Source organism: Esox lucius, chromosome 16 (genome assembly GCF_011004845.1).
Source record: "Esox lucius isolate fEsoLuc1 chromosome 16, fEsoLuc1.pri, whole genome shotgun sequence".
Classification (NCBI taxonomy): Eukaryota; Metazoa; Chordata; class Actinopteri; order Esociformes; family Esocidae; genus Esox; species Esox lucius.
Window position 1 is genome coordinate 7,029,590 of NC_047584.1, and position 21,980 is coordinate 7,051,569.

The 21,980-nt window shown below is 40.8% G+C and overlaps 1 protein-coding gene across 5 annotated transcripts in view; it reads left to right on the forward strand.

The window, feature by feature from the left end:
- Positions 1 to 21,980, forward strand: part of LOC105007398 (poly(rC)-binding protein 3) — a 152,588-nt gene that overhangs the window by 99,992 nt on the left and 30,616 nt on the right. Inside the window, exon 1 of one of the 5 annotated variants that reach the window (XM_034286860.1) lies at positions 9,461 to 9,544. The exons of the other annotated variants lie outside the window; for them this stretch is intronic. The gene's annotated coding sequence lies outside the window, so the exon portion shown is untranslated. Of the gene's footprint in view, positions 1 to 9,460; positions 9,545 to 21,980 lie in introns of those variants that run through there. 5 annotated transcript variants of the gene reach the window in all.

The window sequence follows — 21,980 nt, forward strand, 5'->3', positions numbered from 1 at the left end:
ATGTATGGTAATAATAAAATGTATGGTAATCCATTTGCTTCACAGTTAGGGTAAAGAAATCTTCTCAGACAAAGTAAAGTAATTCCCTACATATAACTCATGCAGCTACGGTAAGAAAACTGTGTTGCTCCACTGTCCAAAACCCCAGACAAGCTTTGTTACAGCAGAACACAGCTGTTAAGTCCAATCACCACCTGTTTTAAAGTGACGGTTACCAAATATACAAATAAACCAAAAAGATATACAATGAAAATGTATTCCATGCTTATGTAATGTACATCAATCCATAGAGTTTCCTAACATTGTAGGAACATTTCAGATCAAAATAATTGGACAACAGTTTATACCCAGTATTTAGTATAAAACAGTAGTGACACTATTCCCTGTGTACTCACACTCAATATTAAACAATTGCACAACTTTAAAGGTGCTTTGGCCCCCACACCACTATATGCATTGGACAAAATTAATATTTCAATTAAAAATAATTATTTCCAACCATGTCAGTATATTTCCTATTAATTTTGCTATAAATCCTATTCAAATTAATTTCCTGTAGGAACATTTCTATGTGACTCGCAACTTTTGAATTGTTGTGTATTTGGTCAACAGAAGTCATACATTAATAATTTGTTGTCAATTCTGTCACTTTAGGAAAACTCCTTTAATAAATATTTTTTGGTCAATATTATGAATACATTATATCCCTGTTCTGGACTATTCTCTTCAACTATTTACATATACACTGTGCTAGATCAAAGGAGTGATATTAGATTTATAAATGTTGTTTCCTCTTCTAAATCTACAAAAACATTGCCAAATGTTAATATAATGCCCTTACACATTATATAGTACCAGCCTTGTATATTATACAGTGGTTCTCAAAATATTCACCTCCCTTTTGATTTTTCCGAATTTATTGTGTTACATGAAATCTAAATTGATTTAATCCATGTTGCCACAGATTAACATGAACAAAACTCTGGTGTGCAACTAACTGCATTTCGAAGTCACTCATTGGTTGAATGGGGTCCACAGTTGTGCAAGTAAGATGTTTCGCATGATTTCAGGTTAAATACAATTGTCTATGGAAGGTCCCAGAGTTGATTGATACAATTCCTAACAAAAACACATTTAAAGTAAATCTAAAATAAGGTTCTTCAAAAGCACCAATCAGGGTCAGGATATAAGAACATTTGCAAGGCATTGATGATACCCTAGAGTCTATTGTTAAGAAGGAGAGTTTGCCAGAAGCACTCGACTTTGCCGGTTTACTAACCACCGGTCTGCATTTTTATGCGCTGATAAACGCAGTCCAACATTCACAGACTGTCATCATTTACACCGGTTTTGTGTTACCTTGTTATCCCTTCACTATATTAGGCACTATTATGTTGTTGGTTTTCTTTTATCTGTTTTTTTTCTACGATTTAAGTGAGTCTTTCGTTTCTCAGTTCTGTGCCTGTCATTTTTCCATATCACGTCACCCACCCAAAGTGTACATTGAAATGCTATGGAAATGATTATGCAAAATAAGACATTTATTTTCATCTTTAAGTCTATGTCATTGTGTAAAAGTATACTTCAGCTCTGCCAATCAGAAGCCAGGTAGATTTACACCTACTTGTTTGTAGAAATGTAAAAGTTCCTGACACATTAATTCATTGTCACATCAATCAAAACTAAATATCTATATAATGTTAGGAAACTGAACCCCCCTGAGGGACCCCTCCTGGTGAGCTCTGGGTCACACAGAGGGCTCTTCTTGCTAAACTCCTTTGAGCGTCCTAGGACACTGAGTCCTCACATCATGATAAACTTTAATGCTTCTAAAAAGTTTCTAAAGTTACACTTCAGCTGTGGGATCCTACTTTACATGAGCACATTGCCATAGTTATTCGTTATTAGCTGTGTAGTAGGGGCGGTGCCATGTGGGGATGGAATTTTTATATCAAAGTACATGTAATGTGATCCCTTCAAGCAATCCGTTATTGCTCAAATAAAAGGTATAGCTACTAATCTTTTGCTCTGCAGAGCAAGAATAAATAATGCTGGGTTTAGGATTATGATAATACTGGGGTAAGTATTATAGGTTTAGCTTATATCATAACAACATAAATGTCAAATAACGCTGCATATACTGTCCTCCTTTTCTGCAAATGTACTGCAGAAAGAAAAACAATAATATGGCAGGTTAACAGAAAAGAACTAGGTCGATAGCTAGAACAATGCCTTGTCAACTAGGGATTCTGATTCACACAACTTTAGAGGCATGTCTCGCTTAACCTGAATTAACAATACACAAGTGGAGGTTATTAAAAGATTAATCTAACAATCCCTTGTCCAACATTCTTGACAAGGTTACCTTGTTAAATAGATACAGGATGTCATCTAAGAAAGTGGTAAGCAATGGCAAAAAACAAGTTATTTAAATTTTTAGGTCTCAACATGCCCATTCAAAAACTATTCCGGATCCCAACATTAAGAGACATCATTCACCCAAATCTTATAAAGAAATGTGTAGTTGCATTGATTCGAAAGATTTGTTATTTTTACAAAACAACTCAATGGTCACAGTCAGTAAAATAATCAAACTTCTATCTCATCTAGGCAATACCTGATATGGAGAACTACGGAACAGTCAAGAATACATAGAGACCCATTCATTAAAAGACGTTATGAAATCCCTAGTGTCTCAGCAGTGCAGGCCTCCCCCCGCAGTTCGGGTCTCGATTAACAAAATATAATAAAGACCAAAATCTTTACTGTACATCGTGTAGTTCGTTGAGAAAAAAAAGATGCAACAACGGTCAGTGGAAACTAAAATCACTGATTGAGGCGGCAACTCATAATGGCCCTCATTTATCAAAAGTGCGTACACCAAATTTCCAGCGTACACCTGGCGTACACCCAAAACCACGGTGACTTTGAGATTTTTCCAATATGGACGTTGGCGTACGGCACTCTCAAATCCTACGCCAGCTCAGGAGGTGGTGTACGCACGTTTTGAGTTAGTGCGGAAATGCGCATGTTGAGTTATATGTTCTCATCATTTATGTTATATTATGTTGTTTAATTATGATACTGACTGTTGTATACCCAAAATTGTGCAAGAGTTAATTGTGCGCATGTGTGAAGAGACGGGACTTTTATTTTGACCTCAAGTAAAAAATGCGTAGCCGTATACTCAGCCCCTGCTGCAGTTCCCTCGTGCACTGATGTTATGCCAGTGCAGAGATGTAAACTGAAAATAAAACAGTATTAATAGTTATATTTGGAGTGATCTTTGGTGGATGGATGACAACAAAATATTGCACATGGACATGGCGGAGAGAAATTAAACCTTAACAGCGCAGAAAAGAAAATCCTAACGCACTGACAAACTAAAAGATGTGATATATTATGACCTACTGTAAAAAATAAAAAAAAAACATAATTACAAACTTCAGTGTTTATTTTTGTGCAACATGGACTTCAAGGTTTCATTTGTGTGACTTTACCAAAGCATTTGACTTATATGTATTCCTTCAGATGCGAGTCTGTGCGCTTTACATGACGTTTCAGGGTTAGGCCCGGCAGTTGCGCATGGACTGGGTTCAGTAATAAAAGGCTTTGAATTACCAAAATATAATTCAGACTGACAAAATAATAAAAATGACATTCTTCTTCTTTTAGACAATAATAGAAATAATAATAATAACGACATTCTTCTTCTAAATAACAATAAACGTCATTGATAAATATCATGAAATAATAAGACGAATATTACAAATTGTCATGCAGTTATTAATGTGAATGAATGGTACTCCACATCACATCATCATCTTTTATTCCGCTTTTTAAACTGCCAAATGAAACAATTTTATTTCTTTCTACCTCCCTGGTGATCGTCTCAATCTCCACGTCAGAGAAGTTTCTCTTTTTTGCCGTCTTCCGTGTGTCCATGGCGTAAAATGAGGGCGTGGGGGAAGCGGAGACTTGAATATATAGGGGCGTGTTATTCTAATGACGATCGTTTTCATCCGCGGCATTTATCAAGGGAAGGTGTTGCGTACACCTGGATTTTAAAGGTACGCACAGTTTCATAAATCAGGCGATGAGAGGAGTGTAAGCAAAATCTTACACCAACATATACGCCCGTTTCTACGCAAGAATGATAAATGAGGGCCAATGTGACTCAGTAGTGTGTATAGACCCCACATGCCTGGGCATGCTCCTGATGAGACAGCGGATGGTGTCCTGCGGGACATCCTCTCAGACCTGGATCATGGCGTCAGTGAGCTCCTGGACAGTCTGTGGTGCAACTTGACAGCGACGGATGCACCGATACATCACGTCCCAGAGGTTTTCAAATGGATTCAGGTCTGGGAAACATGAGGGCCAATCAATGGCATCAAAGCCTTCGTCATCAAGGAACTGCCTACACACTCTTGCCACATGAGGCTGGGCATTGTCCTGCACCAGGGCCCACTGCACCAGCGTAAGGTCTGACAATGGGTCTGAGGATTTCATCCGGTACATAACAGCAGTCAGGGTACTGTTGGCCAACACATGGAGGTCTGTGCAACCCTCCAAGGATATGCCTCCCCAGATCATCACTGACCCACCACCAAACCAGTCATGCTGAATGAGGTTGCAGTCAGCATAATGTTCACCATGACATCTCCAGACTATTTCATATCTGTCACATGCTCATTGTGAATCTGCTCTCGTCTGTGAAGAGAATGGGGCACCAATGGCAGAGCTCCATGGTGCTGGGCAGTGAGCACAGGTCCAACTAGAGTACATCAGGCCCTCATGCCACCTTCATGGAGTCTGTTTCTGACAGTTTAGTCAGAAACATGCACACCAGTAGCCCGCTGGAGGTTATTTTGTAGGGCTCTGGCAGTGTTCCTCCTGTTCCTCCTCACACAAAGGAGAAGATTCCGATCCTGCTGCTGGGTTGATGCCCTTCTACGGCCATGTCCAGCTCTCCTCATGTAACGGCCTGACTCCTGGTATCTCCTTCATGCTCTTGAGACTACACCGGGAGACACATCAAACCTTCTTGCGACAGTACTCTTCATTCATTCATTCATCTTCTTCCGCTTATCCGGGGCCGGGTCGCGGGGGCAGCAGTCTAAGCCGAGATGCCCAGACTTCCCTCTCCCTCGACACTTCCTCTAGCTCTTCCGGGGGGACACCGAGGCGTTCCCAGGCCAGCCGGGAGACATAGTCCCTCCAGCATGTCCTAGGTCTTCCCCGGGGTCTCCTCCCGGTGGGACGGGACCAGAACACCTTCCCAGGAAGCGTTCCGGAGGCATCCAAAACAGATGCCCAAGCCACCTCAGCTGACCCCTCTCGATGTGGAAGAGCAGCGGCTCTACTCTGAGCTCCTCCCGGGTGACTGAGCTTCTCACCCTCTAAGGGATCGCCCAGCCACCCTGCGGAGAAAGCTCATTTCGGTCGCCTGTATACGGGATCTTGTCCTTTCGATCATGACCCAAAGCTCATGACCATAGGTGAGAGTAGGAACGTAGATTGACCGGTAAATCGAGAGATTGCCTTGCGGCTCAGCTCTTTTTTCACCACGACAGACCGATACATTGACCGCATTACTGCAGAAGCTGCACCGATCTGTCTGTCAATCTCCCGTTCCATCCTTCCCTCACTCGTGAACAAGACCCCTAGATACTTAAACTCCTCCACTTGAGGCAGGCACTCTCCACCAACCTGAAGTGGGCAAGCCACCCTTTTCCGATTGAGGACCATGGCCTCGGATTTGGAGGTACTGATTCTCATCCCCACTGCTTCACAGTCGGCTGCAAACCGTCCCAGTGCATGCTGAAGGTCCTGGTTTGAAGGGGCCAACACGACAACATAATCCGCGAAGAGCAGAGATGAAATCGTGTGGTCCCCAAACCTGACACCCTCCAGCCCCTGGCTGCACCTAGAAATTCTGTCCATAAAAATTACGAACAGAACCGGCGACAAAAGGCAGCCCTGCCGGAGTCCAACATGCACCAGGAACAAGTCTGACTTACTGCCGGCAATGCGAACCAAGCTCCTGCTTCGGTCGTACAGGGACCTGATAGCCCTTACCAAAGGACCCAGGACCCCATACTCCCGAAGCACCCTCCACAGGATGCCGCGAGGGATACAGTTGAAAGCCTTCTCCAAATCCACAAAACACATGTGGATTGGTTGGGCAAACTCCCATGAACCCTCCATCACCCTGTAGAGGGTATAGAGCTGGTCCAGTGTTCCACGGCCCGGATGAAAACCACACTGTTCCTCCTGAATCTGAGGTTCTACTATCGGCCGTATTCTCCTCTCCAGTACCCTGGCGTAGACTTTCCCGGGGATGCTGAGAAGTGTGACAGTACTCATGGATGTGATATTCTGGCACAGCTGGATTACCTGTGCAACCTGAATGGGCTGCATGTCTGTCAAAGATCTGTCAAAAGACCTGCGTAACAAGGTAATGGAACTTTATAAAAATGGAAAAGGATATAAAAAGATATTCAAAGCTTTGCAAATGCCAGTCAGTACTGTTCAATAACTTTTTAAGAAGTGAAAAATTCAGGGATCTCTTGATACCAAACCAAGGTCAGGTAGACCAGAAAGATTTAAGGCAAAATTTCCAGAAGAATTGTTCAAGATACAAAGAAAACTCCACAGGTAACCTCCGGAGAAATACAGGCTGCTCTGGAAAAAGACGGTTTGGTTGTTTCAAGGATCACAATATAATGATAATTGAAAAAATATGAGCTACATGGTCAGAGTTGCCAGAAAGAATCCTTGACTGTGCCAATGCCACAAAAAAACCCTGTTACAATATGCCAGAGAACAACTTGACACGCCTCACAGCTTTTGGTATGCGGTAATTTAGAGTGACAAGACAAAAATGTTTGGAGAGGGGTCAACAAGGCCTATAGTGAATAAAATACCATCCTCACTGTAAAGCATGGTGGTGGCTCACTGATATTTTGGTGTGTTAGCACTAAAGGCACGGGAATCTTGTGAAAATGTATGGAAAGATTAATGCAGCATGTTATCAGAAAATACTGGCAGACAATTTGCATTCTTCTGTACGAAAGCTGCGCATGGGACACTTTTGGACTTTCCAGCATGACAATGACCCTTACCACAAGGCCAAGTTGACCTTCCAGTGGTTACAGCAGGAAAAGGTGAAGGTTCTGGAGTGGCCATCACAGTCTCCTGACCATAATATCATCGAGCAACTCTGGAGAGATCTCAAACGTGCGGTTCATGCAAGATGTCTAAAGTCTTTGCATGAACTGGAGGCATTTTGCCTAAACAAATGAGCAGCTATCTGACCTGCAAGAATTTGGGGCCTCATAGAAAACTGTTACTAAAGACTACACGCTGTCATTGATGCTAAAGGGGTACAGTTGAATGTGAATCCCATAAGATGTTGCCTGCTCACTCATGTTTTCATTACAAACTGTACATATATCACCAACTGTCCAAGGGAATGCAAACTTTTGAGCACAACTGAATATATACAGCTCTGGAAAAATTTTTGAGGCCACTGCTAAATTATCAGTTTCTCTGGTTTAACTACTCATAGGTATGTGAGTAAAATTAACAGTTTTATTCTATAAACTACTGACAAAATTATTCCCAAACTCCAAATAAAAATATTGTCATTTAGGGTATTTATTTGTAGAAAATAACAACTGGTCAAAATAACCAAAAGAAGAAGCATTGTTATCAGACCTCAAATAATGCTAATCTTTTTTCAACCACAAAATACTAATGTTTTAGAAATCAATATTCAGTGGAGTAACCCAGATTTTTTTATCACAGCTTTCATGTGTCTTGGCATGCACTCCACCAGTCTGTCACATTGCTGTTGGGTGACTTTATTCCACTCCTGGCACAAAAATGTATGTCTTGTGACCATCCATCTTCCTCTTGATCAAATTCTAGAGGTTTTCAATGGGGTTCAGGTCTGGAGATTGGGCTGGCCATAACAAGGTCTTGATCTTGTGTTCCTCTATCCACACCTTGATTGACCTGGATGTGTGGCATGGAACATTGTCGTGCTGGAAAAAACAATTCTCAGAGTTGGGGAACATTGTCAGAGAAGAAGGAAGCAGGTGTTCTTCCAGGATAACCTTGTACTTGGCTTGATTCATGCGTCCTTCACAAAGACAAATCTGCGCGAATCCAGCCTTGCTGAAGCATCCCCAGATCATGATGGTCGTCCACCAAATTTCATTGTGGGTGCGAGACACTGTGGCTTCTAGGCTTCTCCAGGTCTCCATCTAACCATTAGACGTCAGATGTTGACTCGTCAGAGAACATTTCCATTCCTCTATGGTCCATTCCTTAAGGTCTTTTGCGAAATTCAGCCTTGCTCTTCTTTGCTTCTCATTAATGAAGGGCTTATTCCTAGCTTTGCACAACTTCAGCCCTGCCCCTAGGAACCTGTTTCGAACCGTCCTCACCGTGCACTTCACCCCAGCTGCTGTTTGCCATTTTTTTTGTAGGTCACTTGATGTCATCCTACTGTTGTTGAGTGGCATTCGAATTAGTTGATGTCATCTTGGTCAGTGGACAGTCGTTTTCGCCCTCTGCCAGTCTGTAGCTTTATTGTCCCCAATATCTGTTGCTTGACCTTGTTCTTATGAACCGGCGTCTTTGAAATTTTCAGGATGGAAGCAACCTGACGCTCACAGTGTCCCTCTGCCAGTAAAGCCATAATTGAACCCTTCTTTTCCTCGCTCAAAGCTTTTCTTTTCAACTATTTTGTCATGCTGAATAGTATTTTTTTAATTCAAATTACCTTTGATGTACTACTTGCACTGTTTTTGCCATCCAGCTGGTCCTATTGCAAGAGGATAGTGATGACCACAGCAGTGGTTTTTATACTTTTCCTCATTAAATTAGATTTGGTTCAGGTAATCACCTAATCAGTACCTCATTAAATAAAATGAAGTGTGCCTGTGTTGGAATTTAAGAGACACTGGAATGGAATGGCTGCCATACATGTAGAGATGCTGATTTAAGAAAAATTAGGAGTGGTCTCTTTATTTTTTCCCAGATCTGTATATATATATATATACGGTATTTGGAATATGTTGCAAATCCATCGATTTGGATGGTATATGTCATTTGCGGTAATCCAGACTGCAGGGTTGTGGGCATGGGCGGAATCTGGAGACAGCTTCACTGACATGACATGGCACCCAGTGCACCCAAGTGTTGGCTGGCGCTTCCTGTAGCCCCAGGGGAAAGCTTGATCTGGGGCTACCCTGGGATGGCTTCGGCCCATCGAAAAGGCAACTGTCCTCCAAAACAATGGTCATGTAGCATAAACATTTAACTCGTAGAATTCTCAGATTTGGGATGATTTTCTTGTGCGTTTTAATGTCTGCACATGTCACATGTTGCTACGCTTCGCACACATGACCACAACTTGGGCCAATCCTGTGCTGAATTAGAAGAGTGATCTTTTCTGTCAGCTTTTTTTCTTATCTTTTGTTTTAATGCTGAAAGTGAAAAGTGGTCGAAATTTGTTTGGATCTGGACAAAGGTAAAATCCATTTTAATTACATTTTTGAAAAGAGGATACAAATGTACTACTACAATAGATATGTATGGGTGTGGTGTCTACTTGATATTTTGATTCAAATATGGACATAACATTTTGTGGTGGTGAATAAGCCTTTGGATTTAAATGGTTTAATTGATTCTGACCGGGATAATAATTAATTCTGCTTTGATGTCCACAATAACTAGAGGTAGACCTATATTTTCCTGATCATCATTATAACAATTATTTTTTAGAGATTAATAATCTGTCACAAAGAATGAAACACAATTGTATCTAGAGGAACAAAAACAGGGCGAGCACAAATTGAGAAATTGGCCTTAGTGATATGATATGTTCATCTACGCAGCGTTTTGTTATTGGATTAGAAACACAAATGTTCATTATACACCGATTTTTTCATGAATATATGTTCAGAAATATTTCAATTGTTTATCAGGCAACTTATGTATTTCATTTGAAGTTTTTCAGATTCTCCCTTCAATGTTTAACTGAGAATGTTTTGCTATTATAATACAATGATAGCCTTTTTGATAATGGGATTGAGTCTATAATTTTAGTAACTAAAAAGATGGGTAGCGCAAATGTCAGCTGTCAGCTATGTCAGCTGGGATTTTGTCTGAGCGAAAATCTAGAAGTAAATACCAAATGCTGTTGTCATGAAATTCATTAAAGCCATGACATATATATTCAAGAAGATTAACTGACGAGTGTGTTCACATTTTGATGTGCCATATTATGGCTAGGTCATTGGAGCGTGTTCAAGCTGTGTATTGTCGATACACCAAATCGATGACTAATGCATGCTCTCTGCATTTTGCAACATCATCGTCCCCCAAAAACTGTCTCCACATACCCAATCATACTGTAAGTAGCCATGTGCAGGATTGGTTTTGTCCCTATAATTCATCATTCAGGAGAATCTAGGCTAGAGTTAGCCAGGCTAATTTAGGGCATCAGGGTTAGCATTCCTAACAATCCCCTAGACTGAGGTTGGTTGAGAAGGCACAATGCAAAGGGCCCTTGGCGCTTGGTTCTAATTAATGCTGAGATCTCAGCGAGGACAATTGATCTGAGCTGACAGTTTTACTGCCCGTGATCAGGCCAAGAGGGAGGGGTGGAGGGTCAGCCTTGCCAGACACATGTAATAAGGGGGTTTTATGAGCTGCACACAGGGTTGCCAGATTGTATTGACAGTATACCGCACAAAACACCCGCAAACTCAACAAAAGAACTCTCCCAAATTTTTACTGTACAACCCTATCTGTAAATCGACACACCCAAGCCCATTTTTGCCCGCACACTGTCTTTAAAAATATCCCAATTGGGTGGGAAACTGCTCAATCTGGCAACACTGGCTCCACACACGCAAGGATAAGCACACACCTCCTACTGTACTTCAGCCAGCCCTGTGTTCTAACGATGTGGTGCTGAGCTCATCCCTGTCGTGTGCAATCACACATTATTGCCTATATGGAGTGACATGCTAAGATCTTTGCTTTATTATCAGACCAAATGTCAAGAAAATAATAATAAGTCACTGCATCCTTTGACTAATTAATATACACTGAATCAAAGCAAAGATGATGGCTATCAGGGAGGGTATTAGATTAAACAAATTGTGCATTCTAGGCAAAAACAATGTTCCTTAACATAAAACTACTTTCAGTCCCCTTATCATAATTTATGAACAGAACTTGAGACAGCTAACTTGGTCATGTAATATCAAAGTACATTACAGGTTCAGACAATTGTACATCATGAAAAGAGTATATTATAATAAATGGCATATAATTTGAAAATTACAGATACCTGTTATAATGCCTGTCCATATGTTATGCTAATAACATAATTTGCAGCCTGATGACTAGGTAAAATGTCACCATAAAATAAGTATAATGGCCTTCTCTGCCATAATAACTGTTTCTGTGTATATAGGGAACGATAGGTGTAGTGTTGCTTGTATGCACTGCATTCGTGTTCTTACTGTGACTGTCATTAACTGGGTAATTAATAAACATGCTGCTTGACAAGAGGTAATGAACAACACTGTGTCCTGCTCATACCCTCCTCCTTGGGTATCACGGTGACAGCATTAATTGCCTAGGCTGCTGTTGTTCTAGAAAAGTAATTTCCATGTTAGTTACTGTCAGTGACACCGCTATTACAGTTCCTTCTGAGAAGCACCTAAAGTAGTAGAGTAGTGCTGAACATTTAATGCTTTTTGAGGTTGGTTTGGTTTGGTTTTGCTTTGAATATAAATTATTCATATTTGTAATGCATTATGGCAGGGGTATTGAACTCTGGCCCTCAAAGACAGTTCAATTTTTTTTTCATTGCAACCCCCTAATCAGGGACATATTTAGACCCGGGACTCCAGATGCAATTAATGATGAGGTAGAGAAACCCAGCAGGCTTCTGACCTCCTAAGGTAACAGTTGCCTAACCCTGCATTATGGAACAATAGCAATAAATGACTTGTGGGATTGCTTGTTTTTCCTGCCTAATATGCTGCATATTTCATACTGTTTGCCTTTTTGTCTTCTCAAAGTCTCTCTTCCCCTTCCTCTTCCAGACCACTACTAAATTATTTCAGTTTAGTTTTTCCTCTGTAATGCATGTGACTAGAAGTCATTCACAATGATTTATTGGCTTGTAATTGCCCCTAAAATGGTTTTCAGTAGTAGCAAATCCGCCCAATTATACACCCATTTTGATTCATTCAGGTACTCCTCCTGACACACCGATTTTCAGATACACTCCATACAGATTGCACGAACCCATGACTTAAGACGGATTGTCCTTTTGATATCTGCCAGACATTTTGAGATGGAGAATTTCAATAATTTCAGTAATTACTGTAATGATGTTGAATGTGTACCAGAGACTGAGGTCGATTAGGCAGTCAGCATTTTAGTTATCTGTTTGTGAAAAAAGAATCTGCTAGCCCTGTCTATACCTTTAATTGACATTCTTTGGAAAGCGCTAGCAGCAATCACTTTAAGGTTTTCGCCATGAATTTTGTTCACCTTGGCTCATATTTTAAACATGCTGCATGCTCTTAGAGAACATTTTACCAGAGTTGGTCATGTCTTCAGCCTTCACCATAACACTTACCCAGCTAGTGCCGAATCAATCACATCATCTTTGCAGAACTGAGAGGTAGTTTGTGCACCAAATTGCTCCCTATTCCCTACAACATACATTACTGTTGATCAGAGAATTTAGTTTTTGACCAAAAATAGTACACTGTACATGGAAAAGGGTGGCATTTAGGACACACCCATGTTTTATTAACACATAATGATTGAGTGTTGTGATAGCAAATTCAACATTCTTTTTGTGCCCAAAACATATTTTTTTGGGTGGTTGTTTTCTTTATTTTCTGTATGGAAAGGTGAAATTTTAATGCATTGCTTAATAATTTAAGGCAATGGTGTTGAGAACAAACCCTTTATCCAAAAAATTTTCCCAAAGAATATAATCTTTAAACATTAGCAGACTTCTATTGACATTTCTCTAGGGCAGGAGTTTCACACAAATGTACTTAATGTTGTTTACAAATGTGTTAATTTAATTTATTTTAATCTGCTTTGGTTTAATGTTTCATGTTTCTATGTCAGTGTGCCACAGCCTAACAAGCAGTATATGGGCATACTGCAATATCAAGGATAAAATCAAGAAATGTCTCCAGGAGTAAATATTGTATCAATTGTTTAGCTGAGTTAACAGCAATTTCATTAGCAGGACATCTCTTCAAACTGCCTTGTTGGCTCTATCGTTTTGATTATAGCTCCTTCTGTAGTCGTTTCAAATGTCAAAATGTATTTGTTTTCTAAAGCTTCAGTCTGCCTCAACACATGCTAAAGACGATTTAGTTAAACATTCATCTCCCAGTTAGAATATCTGCTGATTTTAACTATCAGTAGAAACCTTTTCATGTGTGGATATGTATTTATAACATTTAGATGTTGATTACAAATGTTACACTTTTCATATAACTTATTATTACAGTTGATGTCACAGCCCAGCAGCTATTGGGTGACCAGATAACTGAGATAGAAACTTAATGATTTACACATAATCAAAAACATTCTACTTTGACCATCACGTGGAATTTTAACCATGCAAGCCTTATTAAAGCAGATCTTCCCAGGCAAAATTTACAAGACGTGATTAAAACTGGACCATGTTTAGAGGACCACTTAAAGTGTACTGCACTACCACCCCTGCTGAGAACGGACTATGACCATTTCATGCTCCAACTCATCCCTGCATACAGACTTCATCTTGAAACTGCAAAGCATAAAACTCTATTCCATCAAAAACTTTGTGTCACATAGCAACAATCAGAAATTGTTTACATAGAAGTCTCTGCCACAGAGGACTCAATGATTAGGTATATATCCCTCTGTAGAGAGGCAAAGAAGATTTTTGAATTAGGAATAACTTGCTAAACACAAGAATGGAGCAAGGCTAGAACAGCTATTCACAAATTGCAACATTTACTCTGATTGGAAAAGCAACGGGGACCAACTAAAAAATGAAACCTCCCGCTGTTGTTTGACCCAGCTCTGCCAAACAAGCTCTACCAATATTACTGCAGATTTGACACTCAAAAGACCCTCGATCTGCAGGTGACCTCAATCTCCACTTTACTTCACTCCCTCCCTCACTCACAGCAAACCTTATCACCTTACCGCTTATCAAGATGGGCTTCCACTACACTATCAAACACCTGGACAACCCAAAATGTTCAGAGCACAAGGATTCTGTTTGTGGACCTTACCTCTTCGATCAACAGCATAATTCCAGAACTACTACAAGACAAACTCTCCCAAATTAACATGTCCAGCTTCATTGTCAGTGGATCATTTATTTCCTGACTAGTGGGACACAATGCAAAGATGGACAAGCACTTTTCGGACTCTGTATTTCTCAACATTGGAGCACTGCAAGTTTGCATGCTCACAACCATACTCTACGCACTCTACCCTAATGCAACTGTCAAGCTACTCGAGTGTGCTTATGAAACCACTGGTTGGCGTCCATGTACTGTGGAGAGAATGACCAGCTGGTGTACAACATTCCCCCTTATATCCTGACCCACATCAATCGTAGAGTTCAGTTATTATAGTTCTGTCCTTATTGTATATTCTGACCCTCTATGCTATCATAGCGCCTCTACACCAAGTATAGTACTGAGTTCATATTCTCGTTTACATCAATGACCTGTGAATCAGCATTAATTCAAGGAGACCTAAATCAACTTGTCAACTAATTATCAAACCCATAACAACTGAAATCAGGAGAGCTGGTAAAGGGCTATGTGAAGGTTTCAAATATTTTTTACTATTCACGGTTAACTCATTGTAAGACCAGGGATTTAAATCCTGCTTGCAGATAAGCCCAATATGTCCAGTGGAGGACGATGCAATTGGGATGTGAGGATTCCAGTCTAGAGTTCCTGGTTGAGTGAGCAGTTCGAAAATAGTCAGATTATCATCAGATGTCCTTCGGAAGACACGTCTTGACATTAGTCAGAAATCTCAAATAAATTGGCAGGAACAACACTATCTTTATCATTAGCAATTTAGTTTTTAAACATGAAACAATTTATTTGAGATTTCTGACCACATTACCAATCAGGAAATTTGGCACTTATTAACTGTTACTTAGTATCTGAGTTGATTAACTGTTTTATTAGTAGTGCCAAGCATTCTGTCCTGGGCGTCACAGAACTGTTGAGGTTTTACAGCTGTTTATTTTTTCTGACTTCCTTACTCTGATTAAACATACCCTGGGCCTATGAAATGTATTACATTAATGGCTGACACTAGTGGATTCAGAAGAGCCTAACCGATTCAATAAGAAAATAATGTCTCTAGCACATACAAACAAAATGAGGTAACTGAATAGAAATTCACCTGTGGCTGAAGTTTTGGTGAATAAAACCTTTATTTTTTACAGATTAAATGTTTTACAGGAACTTGAAAAAGTTCTATTATGATTGTACATAATAAATAGTGTACCTTATTGTAAACAACTGGTACACTGCTCAAAAAAATGAAGGGAATACGTTATTATTACACCAAGTCGATTAAACTTCAGGGATATTGTTACGCATGCAGGTACCCTGTATGTGCGTTTGTGTTTTTCCCGTCCTACCGTTTCCCCAGGTGTCCCTTATGTTCCTGATTGTGCTCGTTGGTGTTTCCCACCTGGCAGTCATGAGTGCATTGCCTAACTGCTGAGGTGGACCAATCAGTGGACACCCCTCCTAATTGCACCACGTGTTCATTTTTGCCTTATACATTATCGCATCTCACATCCCTGGTTTTAAAACCCAGTCAGTTGGTTCTCCTAGAGAGACTCTTTTGCTTTACCCCACATGGACATATAGTGAGGATTTGATACAATAACGATTTTGCAGGTTTTCCCACTTACAAAGCATGTAGAAGTCTATAATTTTATCATAGGTACTCTGATAAAACTGTGAGTGACGGATTCTAAAACAAAAATCCAGAAAATCACATTGTAGGATTTTTAAGAAATTAATTAGCATTTTATTGCATGACATAAGTATTTGAAACATCAGAAAAGCAGAACTTAATGTGGTACAGAAACCTTTGTTTGCAATTACAAAGATCATACGTTTCCTGTAGTTCTTGACCAGGTTTGCACACACTGCAGCAGGGATTTTGAGATGCTTCTTACGTAGCCACTCCTTAGTTGCCCTGACTATGTGTTTTGGGTCGTTGTCATGCTGGAAGACCCAGCCACGACCCATCTTCAATGCTCTTACTGAGGGAAGGAGGTTGTTGTCCAATATCTCGCGATACTTGGCCCCATCCATCCTCCCCTCAATATGGTGCAGTCGTCCTGTCCCCTTTGCAGAAAAGCATCCCCAAAGAATGATGTTTCCACCTCCATGCTTCACGGTTGGGATGGTGTTTTTGGGGTTGTACTCATCCTTCTTCTTCCTCCAAACACGGCGAGTGGTGTTTAGACCAAAAAGCTCTATTTTTGTCTCATCAGACCACATGACTTTCTCCCATTCCTCCTCTGGATCATCCAGATGGTCATTGGCAAACTTCAGACGGGCCTGGACATGCGCTGGCTTGAGCAGGGGGACCTTGCGTGCACTGCAGGATTTTAATCCATGACGGCGTAGTGTGTTACTATGGGTTTTCTTTGAGACTGTGGTCCCAGCTCTCTTCAGGTCATTGACCAGGTCCTGCCGTGTAGTTCTGGGCTGATCCCTCACCTTCCTCATGATCATTGATGCCCCACGAGGTTAGATCTTGCATGGAGCCCCAGACCGAGGGAGATTGACCATCATCTTGAACTTCTTCTTTTTTCTAATAATTGCGCCAACAGTTGTTGCCTTCTCACCAAGCTGCTTGCCTATTGTCCTGTAGACCATCCCAGCCTCGTGCAGGTCTACAATTTTATCCCTGATGTCCTTACACAGCTCTCTGGTCTTGGCCATTGTGGAAAGGTTGGTGTCTGTTTGATTGAGTGTGTGGACAGGTGTCTTTTATACAGGTAACAAGTTCAAACAGGTGCAGTTAATACAGGTAATGAGTGGAGAACAGGAGAGCTTCATCAAGAAAAACTAACAGGTCTGTGAGAGCTGGAATTCTTACTGGTTGGTAGGTGATTAATGTGATTTTCTGGATTTTAGTTTTAGATTCCTTCACTCACAGTTGAAGAGTACCTATGATAAAAATGACAGACCTCTACATGCTTTCTAAGTAGGAAAAACTCAAAATCAGCAGTGTATGAAATACTTGTTCTCCCCACTGTAGACACTCTTGGGATACACACCCTTTTTGATAGACAGACACTTTGTTCATTCATACACCACTTTGTTTAGCAGATACATCTCAATTTATCCTGTTTCATGTATGTATTGCTGTTGTGTTTTGTTTGGTATTGTCTAGTCAATTGTTTGCTGTTTAGTCCTTGTTCAACCTGTGTGCTTTGTTTGTCCCTGTGTCCCTGGGAAAAGTCGCCCTTGGACATACACAACTCGTAGGAAAACTGTCTAAAACACTAGTTAAAACTGGGCAGACCACCCACTGTATTTTTGGATTGGTTAGAAGTTCAGTTTAGGGGTGTTTGGACAATAATATTTCATTTCTTGTGTCCAGGTCAGCCCCTTTTCCCTAACCCCTTGACCCTGTGTTTATAATAAACTTTCTATGTTTGACGGTAGCTTTATTTGTCTGTGTCGTTTGTTCTCATTGTGCCTTAACATTAAACTAATTTGCATGAGTTTTATGTTATGGGTCTATGTACCATCCACCCTAGACTGCTAGAGCCACAGGGTTCGTAGTAGATATGAATCAGTCCAGTTAGGAAGCATAGGCGATAGGGATTCAATGTCACCTGTTTTGGTGCAAATGAAAGTGACGGTGCACAGGAGAGGCAACAGCAAGACAACCCCCAAAATGGGAATGGTTTTTCAGGTGGTGGCCACAGACCATTGCTCTCTCATCCTTCCTGACGGATTCTTGTCCAGTTTTGCATTTTTCTGGTGTCCTTGTCACTACTGGAAGCATGTCACGGTACCTGCATTTGCATTTTAATTAGTGAAATAAGTATTCAACCCCTCTGCAAAACATGACTTAGTACTTGGTGGACAGTTGCACAGGCAGTCCAGCTCCTCCAGGATGGCACATCCATATGTGCTGCCACAAGAAGGTTTGCTGTATCTCCCAGTGCAGTCTCAAGAGCATGGAGATACCAGGAGAAGGGCCGTTAGATGAGGAGAGCTGGACAGGATCGTAGAAGGGCATCAACCCAGCAGCAGGACCGGTATCTGCTCCTTTGTGCGTGAGCCCTACAAAATGACCTCCAGCTGTCAAAAACAGACTCCATGAGGGTGGAATGAGGGCTTGACGTCCTTTAGTGGGACTTGTGCTCAAAGCCCAGCACTGTGCAACTTGTCTGGCATTTGCCAGAGAACACCAGAATTGGCAGGTCTGCCATTGCTGCCTCATTCTCTTCAAAGATGATTGCAGGTTCACACTATGCACGTGACAGATGTGAAAGAGTCTGGAGATGCCGTGGTGAACGTTATGCTGCCTGCAACATCATCCAGCTTGACCGGTTTGGTGGTGGGTTAGTTAAGGCTTGGGGAGGCAAACAGTTAGGGAAAAAAATCTTTGATCCCCTGCTGACAAAGAATCAGTCTATAATTTTAATGTTAGTTTTATTTGAACAGTGAGATACAGAATAACAACAAAAAAATCCAGAAAAACGCATGTCAAGAATATTATGAATGCAATGATTTGCATTTTAATTAGTGAAATAAGTATTCAAACCCTCTGCAAAACATGACTTGGTACTTGGTGGACAAACCCTTGTTGGCAATCACAGAGGTCAGACGTTTCTTGTAGTTGGCCACCAGGTTAGTACACATCTCAGGAGGGATTTTGTCCCACTCCTCTTTGTAAATCTTCTCCAAGTCATTAAGGTTTCGAGGCTGATGTTTGGCAACTTGAACCTTCAGCTCCCTCCACAGATGTTCTATGGGATTAAGGTTTGGAGACTGGCTAGGCCACTCCAGGACCTTAATGTGCTTCTTCTTGAGCCACTACTTTGTTGCCTTGGCTGTGTGTTTTGGGTCATTGTCATGCTGGAATACCTATCCACGACCCATTTTCAATGCCCTGGTTGAGGGAAGGAAGTTTTCACCCAAGATTTTGACGGTACATGGCCCCGTCCATCGTCCCTTTTGATGCAGTGAAGTTGTCCTGTCCCCTTAGCAGAAAAACTGTTTGATGGTGGGGGATGGGGTTTTTTGGGATCATAGGCAGCATTCCTCCTCCAAACACGGCGAGTTGAGTTGATGCCAGAGTAAGATTTTTGTCTCATCTGACCACAACACTTTCACCCAGTTCCCCTCTGAACCATTCAGATGTTCATTGGCAAACTTCAGACAGACCTGTACATGTGCTTTCTTGAGCAGGGGGTCCTTGCAGGCGCTGCAGGATTTCAGTCCTTCACGGCGTAGTGTGTTACCAATTGTTTTCTTGGTGACTATGGTCCCAGCTGCCTTGGGATCATTGACAAGATCCTCCCGTGTAGTTCTGGGCTGATTCCTCACTGTTCTCATGATCATTGCAACTCCACGAGATGAGATCTTGCATGGAGCCCCAGACCAAGAGAGATTGACAGTTCTTTTGTGTTTCTTCCATTTGCAAATAATCGCACAAACTGTTGTCACCTTCTCACCAAGCTGCTTGGCGATGGTATTGTAGCCCATTCCAGCCTTGTGTAGGTCTACAACCTTGGACAGATCTTTGGTCTTGGCTGTGGTGGAGAGTTTGGAATCTGATTGATTGATTGCTTCTGTGGACAGGTGTCTTTTATACAGGTACACTCCCTTTAAGAGTGTGCTCCTAATCTAAGCTCGTTACCTGTATAAAAGACACCTGGGAGCCAGAAATCTGTCTGACTAAGTGGGGATCAAATACTTATTTCACGCATTAAAGTAATGCGTTTTTCTGGATTTTTTTATTTTATTCTGTATCTCACTGTTCAAATAAACCTACCATTAACATTATAGACTGATAATTTCTTTGTCAGTGGGCAAAATCAGCAGGGGATATAAAAAAGAATTCCCTCACTGTATCCTTGGAGTGTCGCAGAGACCTCCACGTGCTAGCCAACTGATTTTGGTTTCCAACGACATAATTTTGTTCTGAACGAATTACACAATTTACAGTCAAGATTTTGATCTTTAATATATTTCCTTTATCAGGACTTGATGTGTGATTTAATTCTTAATTCTTTTGAGCTGAGTATATTATTTATATTACTCATGGACCAATTAAAGCAACTTTATTTGTATTCAGTTTTCATGAGTAACAATTTTTCATAAAATATCCTAATAATTGAATCCAAATCTATTTCTGTAATTCCTTTTTTAAACTCAAGTTTTGCTACAGAAAAGTAAAGACTGCTTTTAACTATGCTAGGTCCCATAGACTAGGCAACAGTATGAATCCCCATTGTAATTCATTTCTGTTCAAATCAAAACAACTACTTTCTTTACTACTAAGCTGATAAATAGAATGCAACTACATCCACAGTCAGAGCTTTGCACATGATGGCTGACAGCCGATAAATTCAGTATGATAGATGCAAAGCATTTAGATGATTCTAATCAAGCAAGTAAAACAACCTTTGTTTGGGTTATGAAGGGGTAATACTGTTGATGTGGCATTTAGAAGTTACATTCTCAAGAATAAATCTATAAGCCTATATATATAGTTAATTTAATTGATTTCACCTATAAATTAAATCAATATGGTTCAGCCTCCTTATTTCACACACAGGATCTGCTTCAACTGGACATTTTGACACAGGTCCTTGCAGTGACACATGCATGAGGTAGGTCAGCCAATTACATGAGGCCATGTTGCATGTACATTTCTATATTCTAATATTTTTTTAAATCAATCCAGGGCAACAGGCACATTGAAGGCAAGATGGATTAGACAACATAATGACATAAAAGCCCATCCTGCTTAATGATGGCAGGGGGGACAGGAATACTGTAGCGTGTGCAACACTGTGCATGTTGAGTGGTTCATTAGAACTCGCAGTCAGATAGAAACTAGCAGTGGATGTGGTGAGTTAATTCCATAACAGTGGTTTTAATGCATAAAAGAGCTATATTAATCAAATCCATTAGCATTGCAATTACATGCCTGATCAATACAACTCTGCTGTGCTACTGGAAAAAAAATAATCTAAGTTAGGCCTCAGGGCGGAGGGACCAACATTCCCACTGCCTCTGGAGTGCAGCTACTCCAGCCGAATCCAACTGATATTTCAGCACTCTTACTAGCAGACCTCTTTTCTTCTTTCTGTACACTGTCAATTGTATCGGACAAATATTTCCTCTTCAGGACACTGCGCTAGATAAACAGCAAGACAGGAAAGCCTCAAGCTGCCCTCTATCAAGGTCCTACATGACCGTGGGGCAAGGCAGTATGCTGGCAATATCATCACAGACCCCTCCCACCCCAGTCATCCACACAAATGATCCTCCAGCAGGCAGTGGAAGGGGGGTCCATCGTGACCAAAAAATCCTGACACCTGAAAAGTGAATTTATCCATACTGTGGCCTTCTGCAAACTGACAATTTCTCCCACAGAGACAAAAAACACTATGCTCAACACTTAGATTCACTTCCAAGCTGGGCTTATATCGCTGTATACATCCTTGTTCAATATATTCACAACCATTTTTATATAACCATTTGTCAACTGTGGTGTATGCGTTATGTTTTCTTCATAGTTGTCCCTAGAATATATCAACATAGGCTTTTCTTGCAATAGTGAGCCATTCAAATACATTTCTATCAGGTGAGAATATAAGAAAAATCCCTAGTTACAAA